A 10,846-nucleotide genomic window follows, 5' to 3' on the forward strand; every position below is an offset into this window, starting at 1 on the left:
GCAGACACCGCACCAGCAGTGAAGTTGAGCCTGAGAGCAAGCTTACATCCAAAGGCTGCACAGGCAGCCAGGGTCAGGGCTTGTGACGTGTCCAGCAGAGTGAAACAAGCTGGAAATAGGGACAAAGTGCACTATTCTGCTGTAGCTCAATCCTGTGAGAAAGTTTATCTCACAATTTCCGTAATATCTCACTGTCACCTTTCCCTCCATCTGAAGTCATCGCTCCTCTGATCTACAGCCAGCCTGCTCAGGGAATTGCTCCTAGACTGATCCACACAAATGACCCATATCAAAACACAGCCTCATGTTCAGATCCCTGGGCACAGTGTGAGGGCACAATTTCCTGTGTGGTACACTGGCAGACATGGGACCAGCCAAATACCACATCCCGATATATGTTATCAATGTGATCAGAAGTGCTCAAAATATTCCTGGCTACTGGCAAGCATAGAGAGATGCAGAGTCTTTGTTTCATGACAGCTGAGCTTATTTCTACTGACAAGACAAAAGTCAGCAAGGTTGCAGAAGTTTTCATTCTGAGAATCACCTTCCACCTTCACACCTTTGTGCCTCTCTGCTACATATTCCTAAGAGCTACAGTTTCCACTCACGTGTCAAAAACCCAGATTTCAAATTCATCACAGCAGGAATGAGCTCAGAACAAGAATACTCCTTCTGCTTGATACAAAAAAATAGTTTACTTCTTCTCTTCATAAGTCTGTGTGAGGTAGTGCTCTCCAAATATTCCTCTGCTATTGTTAGTGACCAGACTTTTTCCATCCCAATACTTTTTACTCCCCTATAACTAATTCCTGGGAAACAATATCTACAAAGTCTCCCTGTTCATATCACTTCATGTATGTATGTATGGTTAAATGTGCCCAGTTACCATTTGCCTATCATTTTCCCAAAAGCCATTATGATGAGTTTGCTACGGATACTTGATTCTTCAGATTTTTTCAATGGGAAGAAAAGAAAGTGAAACATTTGCATGTCATAAAAAACTTGCCCTCGACACATACTTTGTTGAAAACTCCTAAAAAAAAAAAATCTGCATAGGAGTTATACATTACTTTATTCTTGGAAAACAAATAAACAAACAGACACCATCATGATTCAAACCAAAATTATATCTCTATGAATAATAATGTAAAGATACAAAATCTGCCTTCAGAATGTCCATCTGAGGCTGCCTTGATCCGTTCCCACGCAGCCTTCAGCACAATGGAAATAAACTGCTTAATGGCATATTTTCATTAGTTACCTCCGTGGTTGGAGAAACATTACCCTTACTATTGAAAATTATTTTACTGATACTGTGAGAAAGATGGAGAAATGCCTCTAGAGTGCTTTCCATTAGAAGTGACAATGAGCATATCTTGTTATATCATTTAACAGCTGGCAGCTACAAATATGATATGGCAGATCATAACTGCACTGGACTTACAGATGGACAAAAAAATTCCACATTGTTCACAGATAAGCAAAACTGGGAGACTCTTTATGGCAAAACTGAGAAAAACATACATTTATCCAAAGATTATTGTATTTTAGAGGGACATGTACTGTAATAATTATCTTCACTTTATTTCAACTTTTTTTTTTTTTAAACTTAAGTTCCCCTTTTTGCATAAAAGAAAAATGCCAACCAGTCTCCAACAGGGCAACAAAACTGAACAAATTTCAAAATCACCATGGCATTCCCAGAAGAAAAGTGCTAAAATGATGCAATCAAATTCCAACCAGATGGAATACTGGGGGAAAAATAAAAAAATAAATAAATAAAAAAAATCAGACATCTGTAGCTGTTGCATCAAATCAGAGGGACAACTGGAGGATTTAAGATAACTTTTCTGTGCTAGGTCCTGAGCAAGAATTCAGATATAAAACACCCTCAGAGACATAGGCTAAGCCGTGTGAGTGGCACAACTCAAAGCTACAAGATTTTATTTATTTATTTTTTTAAACATAATGTATCTAAGAGTCTTAAACAGAAACAAAGTCGATTTAGCAATGAAGATTAACAGAGAAAGGAGCTGCCTGAGGTGACAAATCCGTGCCAGCCCAGCCCAAGCAACTATCAGTACAGTATGCTTTCTGTTGCAGTGTACATATGAGTTAAAAGTGGTTATTTCATAGAATTGTAGAAACATTTCAGATGAAAGGAACCTGTAAAGATCATCCAGTTATTGACATACACATGTAAACAATTCTTTATAAATAAATAATTGAAGCAAGCCTCATCTACCTCATCCTCTCTTCCAAAGCATATTTAATACATTTGTATTTTTCCTTTTGACTCCAGACCTTCTTGTGTTCTGATCCTCCTACAGTTTAAGCAGAACAACCCTTGTGCTTGATGTATAAATTTTACTCTTCACAGGTTATACAAAATATTGTTAAGTTATTGTTAAAGGACAGCCACTACAAGGATAAGAATAAACATAAAGCTTCCACAGGAGCCTATCAACTGCCTTAATTTCTTATTTTATTGCAGTAAAACTGTGCATGATTGAGTCATTCCATCCTCAGCAAATTGGTAACTGCAAATAAACAAAATGCTTAAACAGCTTGGATGGTGATCAAAATCTCAGTCCTCCATCGATTGTATTTGTGCTGGTGCAATATTGGTGCATGCAAAATTCATTCAAAGCAGAAAAACAGAGAAAAGGCATTTGCTGGTCTGTTAATGAGCCTTCTTCTGGCAACTACTACTTTTGAACATTTTTTCCTCTTGAAAAATCTTTCCTTTTTGTCTATCATTCAGATCTTTATCTGTTGGCATAGACAAGGCTCATTAACACCCAGCTCCAAAAACTACAATAACTCTGCAGTAACACTGCTAACACACATTACACTGAACTTTGTCCATGAGGTAATATTGTGCACTTCAGTGGGAAGGAGGTACAAGATGTGGTCTCAATGTCTGTGTAAGAATGGCTCTTCCTAGAGCATGAAGACTACATTCACATTAGCACAGACACAGATTCAGAAAACAAAACAAAACAAAACAATTATAAATGCCAGAATAGAAGAGTTATAGTCCTGTCAAGAGCTTTTTCCAATCTCAGTGTCACTAATCCAATACCTGCTTCTGAGTTTGCAGTTGGTACATTTTAGAGAAGGGCTTGGATTTCTTCCAAGCCAATTAGTTTTCCTCTGTGTTTAAATCAGGAATAGAGCAAAAAATTGTGCCACCTAGACATTATAGCTGAAAGGGTCTACATTACTTGGTTTGAAAAATCTAATCCCAAAGTTTATATTTCTTTCTATCCTGGCTCATTAAATAAATAAGGATTAACAGAACCATGTTGTCTGTCAGACAGTTCTTCACCAATAGCTTGAACATGTCAATCTGCATCAATCAAATGTAGGAAAGGAGTCGCAAGCCTCAGAGGTGCTGCATTCCTACAGATTGTCTGGATATAGGAAGCTAAGTGGGGAGTAAGACTTATTAACAACAGCAAGGTCAATAGGCAGTAATTTATTTTAGATGCCAAAAATCCACTTAAACAGTAACTCTCATAGCCTTCAATTGACAAACACATAAGAAACCATGTTTCCTTAGTTATATTGTTCATGCTTTCCTCCATCCATCATGCAATAGACAATATGAGAAAGATCGAAAGGCAAACTGTCTTTTATGTTAACCCAAAGCTGAGCATCTCCCTCCTCAATAAAATTTTATAAACAGAGGAAAAGCAAGATCAAGATTGTATCTTACAATGATAAGTGTCTTTTAACACAAGACATCATGTGATATTGCAGCTACCATTCACACCTGACTGCAGCAAATAGTGAATCTCCTGGAAGAAGATGTTATTCAATATTCAGTCAAGTATCAGGTACTGACCCATAAACAATCGCATCACCAATAATTGTTTTATATAGGCATAATTTCTAAATGAAGCCATGTGGACTACGGTCTTGATAATTCCTGTATGGAGTCCTATTACTTACAGATGAACCACAGACCACAGCTATAAGTATTTTTATTTCAGAATTTCAAATAACAAATTTTAATTGAAATATTTTCCACTGCAAGAACAAACAACCCTATCTAAACTAAGAAATATTGGACACAAAACATTATTACACAGTGAGAGATCTCTCTATGTAACATCACCTGGATAATTAGCAGCAGCACCTCTGTTGCTCAGGATTTTAGCAGACAGATCTGCACAGAGGTACTTGTATCATTCCTTGATTATGTTTTGCAACAGTATTAACTTGTTAAAAAAATACACTACTGGAAATGCAAGACATTCTCACAAAAGTGATGTATCAACTTGCACCATCCAGCAGTTACCTGCAGCATCACAAAGCCCAAAGCACTGTGCATGTAATCCTACATGTAGGTCTCTGATGCAATATTTTCTGCACAAACCTGATGATCTGCAAAGCATTAGGCCTGCAGAAGCCCATCTGCATCTTTTCAGACATCAGTCAGGGCTTGCCAAGGTGACAGGCCACAGATTCATATCAGATGATAACAACAAGATTGTTATGTGACAATACAGACACTTGGAGACATTCAGAGCAGCCTAATTCTTTCTACAAGGTATATGAAATACCTACCAGGATAATTCTGAATTTTGACTAAGTTCATTCACTAATAAACAATATGTCATAAGAGAGCTTAACAGTTCCTAATCATCAAAACATTTTTTTTTTCTTTCTTGTTACCAGACATCTACCTGTAATATTGCAAGATGCAGAATATTATTTGACTCTGGAAACTTCAGATCAGTGTTGAGCATTTTCCCAAAATGATACGTACTAGTTGCACGGTGCATTTGATTGATGAAGTGTTTGCTGGATGATATGCTATGAGCTGTGCTATGAGCTGTGGCACAGGACTTTAATGCACAGAGTCTGGTTGGGTTCATTACTTACACCATAGGTTGGCAATTTCAAAGCTGGCTTCGATCTACACATGCAATTCTGATGAAATGGGAAGCCATCATATTTTGTATGGGCACAGTTTAGTATGATGCTGCTTTATAAACAATCTGTGTTATACTAAAAGAGAGAACATAGGCTGCCAATGCGACATCCTTGATGTTACACCACTTCACAGTCGCTGGTAGCCTCACTGGATACTAATAAAACCCAGGACTTTGTGCACACAGCTGAGAAACAGCTTTATTAGTTATCAGTACTCAGCTGAATTTTGGAGACTGTCCAAATGACTGCTTATGCACAGATGTGGAAATGTAGTGTAATTTCAATGCTTTTATGAAGTTTAAGATAAGAGACTTGATCCCATAGGCCAATAGCACGTGCTCCAAAGGCTCCTGGCCTGCAGTGTATTCAACTGCCAGGTCTCCATTCTGTGTTTGAGCTCTGGGACTACATAGGTTCAATTTAACCTGCTGGATCTCATTATCTGAGATCCCAGTGCAACACGGAGGTCAAGCTTTCCACACCTTCCAACTCATCTGTGCAAAATCACAGATATCAGCTTTGATTTTACAGAGATGGTAAAGGAATCTGTAAACACAAAGATAAGTCAAGATAAACCAGGACATCCCAAAGAAATCACGTTGTGCAACTATTAAGAGCTAATGATGATCTACAGTCAAGGGTCTGCAAAAAACGTAACAGCAATTAGAGCCACTGCTCTTTCTGTTCCCCTGAGCATTAGAAAACACATCAGATACGCAGCAAGAGTTATGTAATAGGAAGCAATAATTTCCGGCAATTTCCACATCAGCATATTATATAATGAACACATTGATGTGGAACTGACCAACGACCAAGCCACAGAAGGATGTAACTTCAGCAAGTGGATTTATAGCTCTTCAAAAAAAAAAAAAAGAGCGGAAGAAAGAAAGAAGGTGTTAGCTCCAATGTCATGCTTTTTCAAATAGAAACATTCCAGGCACTCTGCAAACATTGTGCAACATAGCTCTATGAAGCTCCAAGAAAGAAACTGAATGGGTACAACTGTCCTCATTTCATATTTGTGTAAAGGAAGAGGAGGACTGGAAGTTATGAGATACTGGAATGAGACTGCAGGAATTTGTACTCTTGCGTCAGTTCAACCAGAAATACCCAACCTGACATTAAGAAGGCTGCTTTACTACAAAATTCAAAGGCATTTTAAAAACTTTGATTATCCAGTAAGATCTTGAAATACTCCATAGCTGGAGTTTATTGGTTTTAAGGGAATTTAGTGCAGAAACTTTTTAGGAATCTTTTTAAAAAAATATGCCTTTGGCATCTCCTGACACTGGCACTGGTGCTTAGTCCCAAGAGTATATGGGCATTTCATATTGTACATATGCCAACCTGAGGTCTCACCAAGTTTGAACTTAGATCTCTCTTTGCAAACTTGAGTAGCTAATATTGTCTGCTTATTCAGTTGTCTGTTTAGGTGTTAAGCTTTCTGAAGCAAGGACAGTCAATAGTCTACATGTTTATTCCATGCATAAAATTTATAAAGAAATAACAATTCTGTAAATAATAGTAGGAGGTAACATTAAAAAGGTGTGTCTTGTCAGTCTTTAAAGAGTCAACCTCAACTTAAACATGCTTATTCTCTTACTCAGGTAATCACAACTTTCCCCACATGAAAGAAGATCTGATTCAAAGAGAGGGGAACAGCAGAGGAACAGTCAATATTTGAATATGTTCCCTTATCTCTCTGGGATAGTAAGAATTCCTAGGACAGACCATAGGAAGCCACAATCACTGAAAACCTCAATCTCACATAAAGAATAGTTCACTGTACTTCATTAACATATGCAAGAGTCCTGGTCCTTCTTCTATGAAGGAATGGAAGCTTTGCCACTAGTGCCAGCAGCATCCAGCCAAAGGAAAATGTCCTTGGCTTTGTGCTATTTTGAGTAATAATTTCTACAGCCAAGGCAAGATGAACCAGAAAGATCAGTGTATAAGTATTTATTTTGAAATGACAGCATCAGGTTTGACAAGTGACAGACTGAATGCAACAAGTCTTTGATTCTGGCAGGCCATCCTTTTTCCAGAGTCCTGAAGGTTACACAAACTAAGAGACAATCATTTTTGTATTCAGCTTACAAATCAGAATTCCTGGGAAATTGTTCTGTTTTACCTTAAAGTTTTTGGAACATTAAATTTTACAGACATATTCACATCTGCTTCCACACTTCTAAGACATTTACAGGTGATCCAACCTCTTTTCAGCCTCATTAGATTTACCAAATAATTGCAAGCAAACAATCAGACCCTTTTGAAGGAGAAAAGTATCCAGACTATGCAAGTAGGATGCATTCTTAATTGGTACATCCATGCACCACTGAATATTGCTTGGGCTCATTGCCACTGTGTGATTTAATGCAGCAGTCTGTACTTCCCCCTGTGTCTGATAGTAACGTGACAAGGGATTTGAAAATGTATGTGTCTGGGAAGCATAATAAAGTAAAAAAACTGGGGAGAAAGCAAGGAAGGAATGTATATTTATAGTAGGTTTTGTATAAGCAGCGCCAAATCACACTTCTATTGAAGTATGAAACTGGGAAGAGGGTATTCTGTGATTCTATGAAAAGTACACGGCGAAGGAATAAGAGAACCTGTGGATACTTAACCCCACTGAAAATGAAGCCTAAGAGTTTCAAACAGGGAATTTATAATACAGGAATCCAAAAACAGAGATTGTTTGAATATAAAGTTTGTCTCTTGGGACCTTACACAGCTGAGAGGATGTGCACAAAGAAGTGAAATTCAGGGCTCTGTAAACATTCCCAGTTCAAACTGGCAATGTTTCTAATACATTTCTCTCATGTCATAGAATCATAGAGTCATAGAATTGCTCAGGTTGGAAAAGAGCTTAAAGATCATCAAGTCCAATCACAACCTGACCATATTACCCTAACTCTTACAACCCTCTGCTAAATCGTGTCCCTGAGCACAGGAGGTGATATCAGCAAAGATATCCATAAAGCATCCATTGCATCACTGGAGGGAAAAAAACAGAGCCTGGAGGAAAGGAGACATCTGAGCAGGTGGGAGGCACACAGAAGCAGTGCTCCAGGAGGCATGCAGGAGGGGACAGAAACCTGAGCAATTCAGGCTCATTGTATTTAAATTCTGGAATGCCCTGCAGTTCAAGACCCAAAATGTCTTAAAATTTCCTTCAGCTCCCATGAGGACAAAGAAAGTTAATAGCAAAACTCTGGGAAACCCACACCCAGCACTTTGATTTTAACAATATTTAGCCTAGAGCAATAAGAGAAAAGAAAGGACTTTCTCTGTTTTATGGGGATGAGAAGATGAGGAATGTGAGAAATATTTAATTCAGCACAAGATCTGAAGTCAGAAGCAGCAGCCAGAAGCAGGAGATGGAGAAGCTGAGAGGACCAGGCTGGTCCATGGATGTGAAGTAACTTGCTTCCAGCAGGCTACATTGTTCTCTGCTTTCTAGCAATGCAAATGCATCACAAATCAAAACCTGTTCTGAGTGCCCAGAGCAGTACACTTGAATAAATTCCATCTTTTTCTCTGATATTACTTCTAATTCTTAGGGGATTTGGTGGAGACGATCACAACTTATATTTCTTCTTTTTGAAAGTGAAAGGTCTAAATACGACTGCAGTCAAAAGGAGTTTTCAGCCCTTGATGGGATCTGGAGAGCAAACAGCAGAATAAGGCTTTTTTTCAGGGGAGACCCAGCAGACACACCATGACAGTGATCAATGGGTCCCAAAGCAGAAAAAGAGGAAGATCAGGAATACTGATCTCATTTGGCATGCAGACAGCATCTTGGTTTTGCTGCATGTCCTGCTCAGTGGCAGAGCGATGAGTAAAGGTCGCTCTGGTGACCCCAGTCTGGATAATGTCCCCATATGGTGCATTGACACACAGACCTGTACAATGAGCTGTCAGGACGAAAGACTGGACACTTCTTCACATTCAAATTGCACTGTCAGAAACTTCAGACAGAAACGTATTTTCAGTCTTAAATCACACTGCTCAGCACATACTAAAAAAAAACTTGGTGCTTGGAAGGCTTTTTGAGGTCTTCTCACAGTAAAAGAGCATTTTCACTCACAGAAAAAAAATATTAGAGCTGATACGGTAAGATTAATTGGATGAGATTATGCAGAAGTATAGCATCATTTATATAGATTACTCTTAATAATTACAGATTTACTCCAAGAATGAGATTCTTAATAGGAGTTGCTGAAATCATCCAGGAGAAGTCAATAGCAATACAGATATCAATTTTTCAGTCACATAGGACAGTCAAGGAAACACAGAAGATGCTAAAATAACTCTTCTTGCTCACTGGGAAAGCCTCCAATTATGAAGACATGTGCATGGTGGCAAGGGCTTATGGATTTCACCATGAGATAGGCTGGCAGGGAGAGGAGCAATGGGGAATTCAGGGTGCTTGGAAAACCTAGCCCATTTTTCCAGAAAGCACTCTTTAATTCTGAACATCCCAAAAGGACCATGGGTTCTGCAGAACCCATCCTGAATCCCTGCCTGGCAAGCATGGACATAGCAGTGGCAGTGCCCCTGTCTCCTGTAGGCTGGAGAAGAGCTCTGTGCCCAATAGCATCAGCCAGGACATTTCTGTTGGAAGAGGAGAATTCAGGGCATTGCACGCTGGAAGAGTTGAGGACAAGAAGCAGTTTCCAGACTATCTAAAATGTCCTCTGAATTATAGGCATCCTGCACCAACCGCATCTGCCAGCACACAAGGGAGAGAAAGATCCCCTCTGTGTCTTTCTAAACCACTGGCAAAGTCTTCCAGGGAACTGGTCCTGAAAGAGCAGGCTGGAGCACTTGCACTACATGTTTACTCTTCATGATGATTAACTCCTCCGTCACAGAGAGGGACACAAGCATCCATCTCAGCTCGGCCAACTGGAATCAGTGGCCAGCACACCCCACGCCATTTATCACCAGTACTTACATGGGAGAGACTGACAGCAGGTGCCATTTGTGTCAACATCGCTGCGTGAGCCGACTGATGAATTAAAGTCAGTCAGCCCCCGGGCTGCCAGGAGGGCGAGGAAGAGAAGGAAGGATCGTTTGTTAGTTCTCCCTTAGCGCTTGCTGTCTCCTTCAAAGGTCCTTTGAGTAGAAGCACTCAAACCCCAGAGTGTCTTGGGGTCATGGAGGCGGGCAGGGTGAGCCCCATGGGGAACAGATATGGATGTTTGTGGATGTCCATACCCAAGGAGGGGACATGTGGGCTCCACAAACTTATCCCATATCCCATAGCCATAAACATATGGCTTTAAAGGAAGTGTCAAAAAGGAAAAATAATCCCAGAAAACACTGTGATGATTAAACAATTGTCTCAAATCCTATTAACCAGGAATCTTTATTATACATAGACCTGATGGATGCAATAACATTTCTTTTTGTTCTCACAAACACAGATGCATCCATCCAATTTCATAAACTCTCACACTACACTCAGTTCAACCAGTCCCAGAACATCTGGATAGATACTGATGCAAACAAGACCATCACCAGACTCTCACACATCTCTCCAGCCTCTTCTGGATGGGTTCTAAGTGACAGCCCATTTATCCCCAGACTGGGTAAATGACTGCAGGAATCACTTCTAAGTGATGTGTCACCTAGGGGTGCACAAAAGAATGAAGTCATATGGGTATGAGGCAGGTCTGACTCACGTAGGATGAGATACACATTGTACCAGAGCATCCATCTGGGACTGTCATTCATTCCTGATGTAAGGACTCAAACTTGTGCAGCATAATGTCCACGTGGGACACAGAGTTCATCAGCATCATCAAAAATAGGGTCCCCATAGTCCTAGGGGCAAACATCGTGGAGTTCAATATGGAGCACCGTGTTCCACTCACGGACTCCTGAATCTGACAGA

Source organism: Phasianus colchicus, chromosome 3, assembly GCF_987193195.1.
Source record: "Phasianus colchicus chromosome 3, bPhaCol1.hap1.1, whole genome shotgun sequence".
NCBI classification, from domain to species: Eukaryota; Metazoa; Chordata; class Aves; order Galliformes; family Phasianidae; genus Phasianus; species Phasianus colchicus.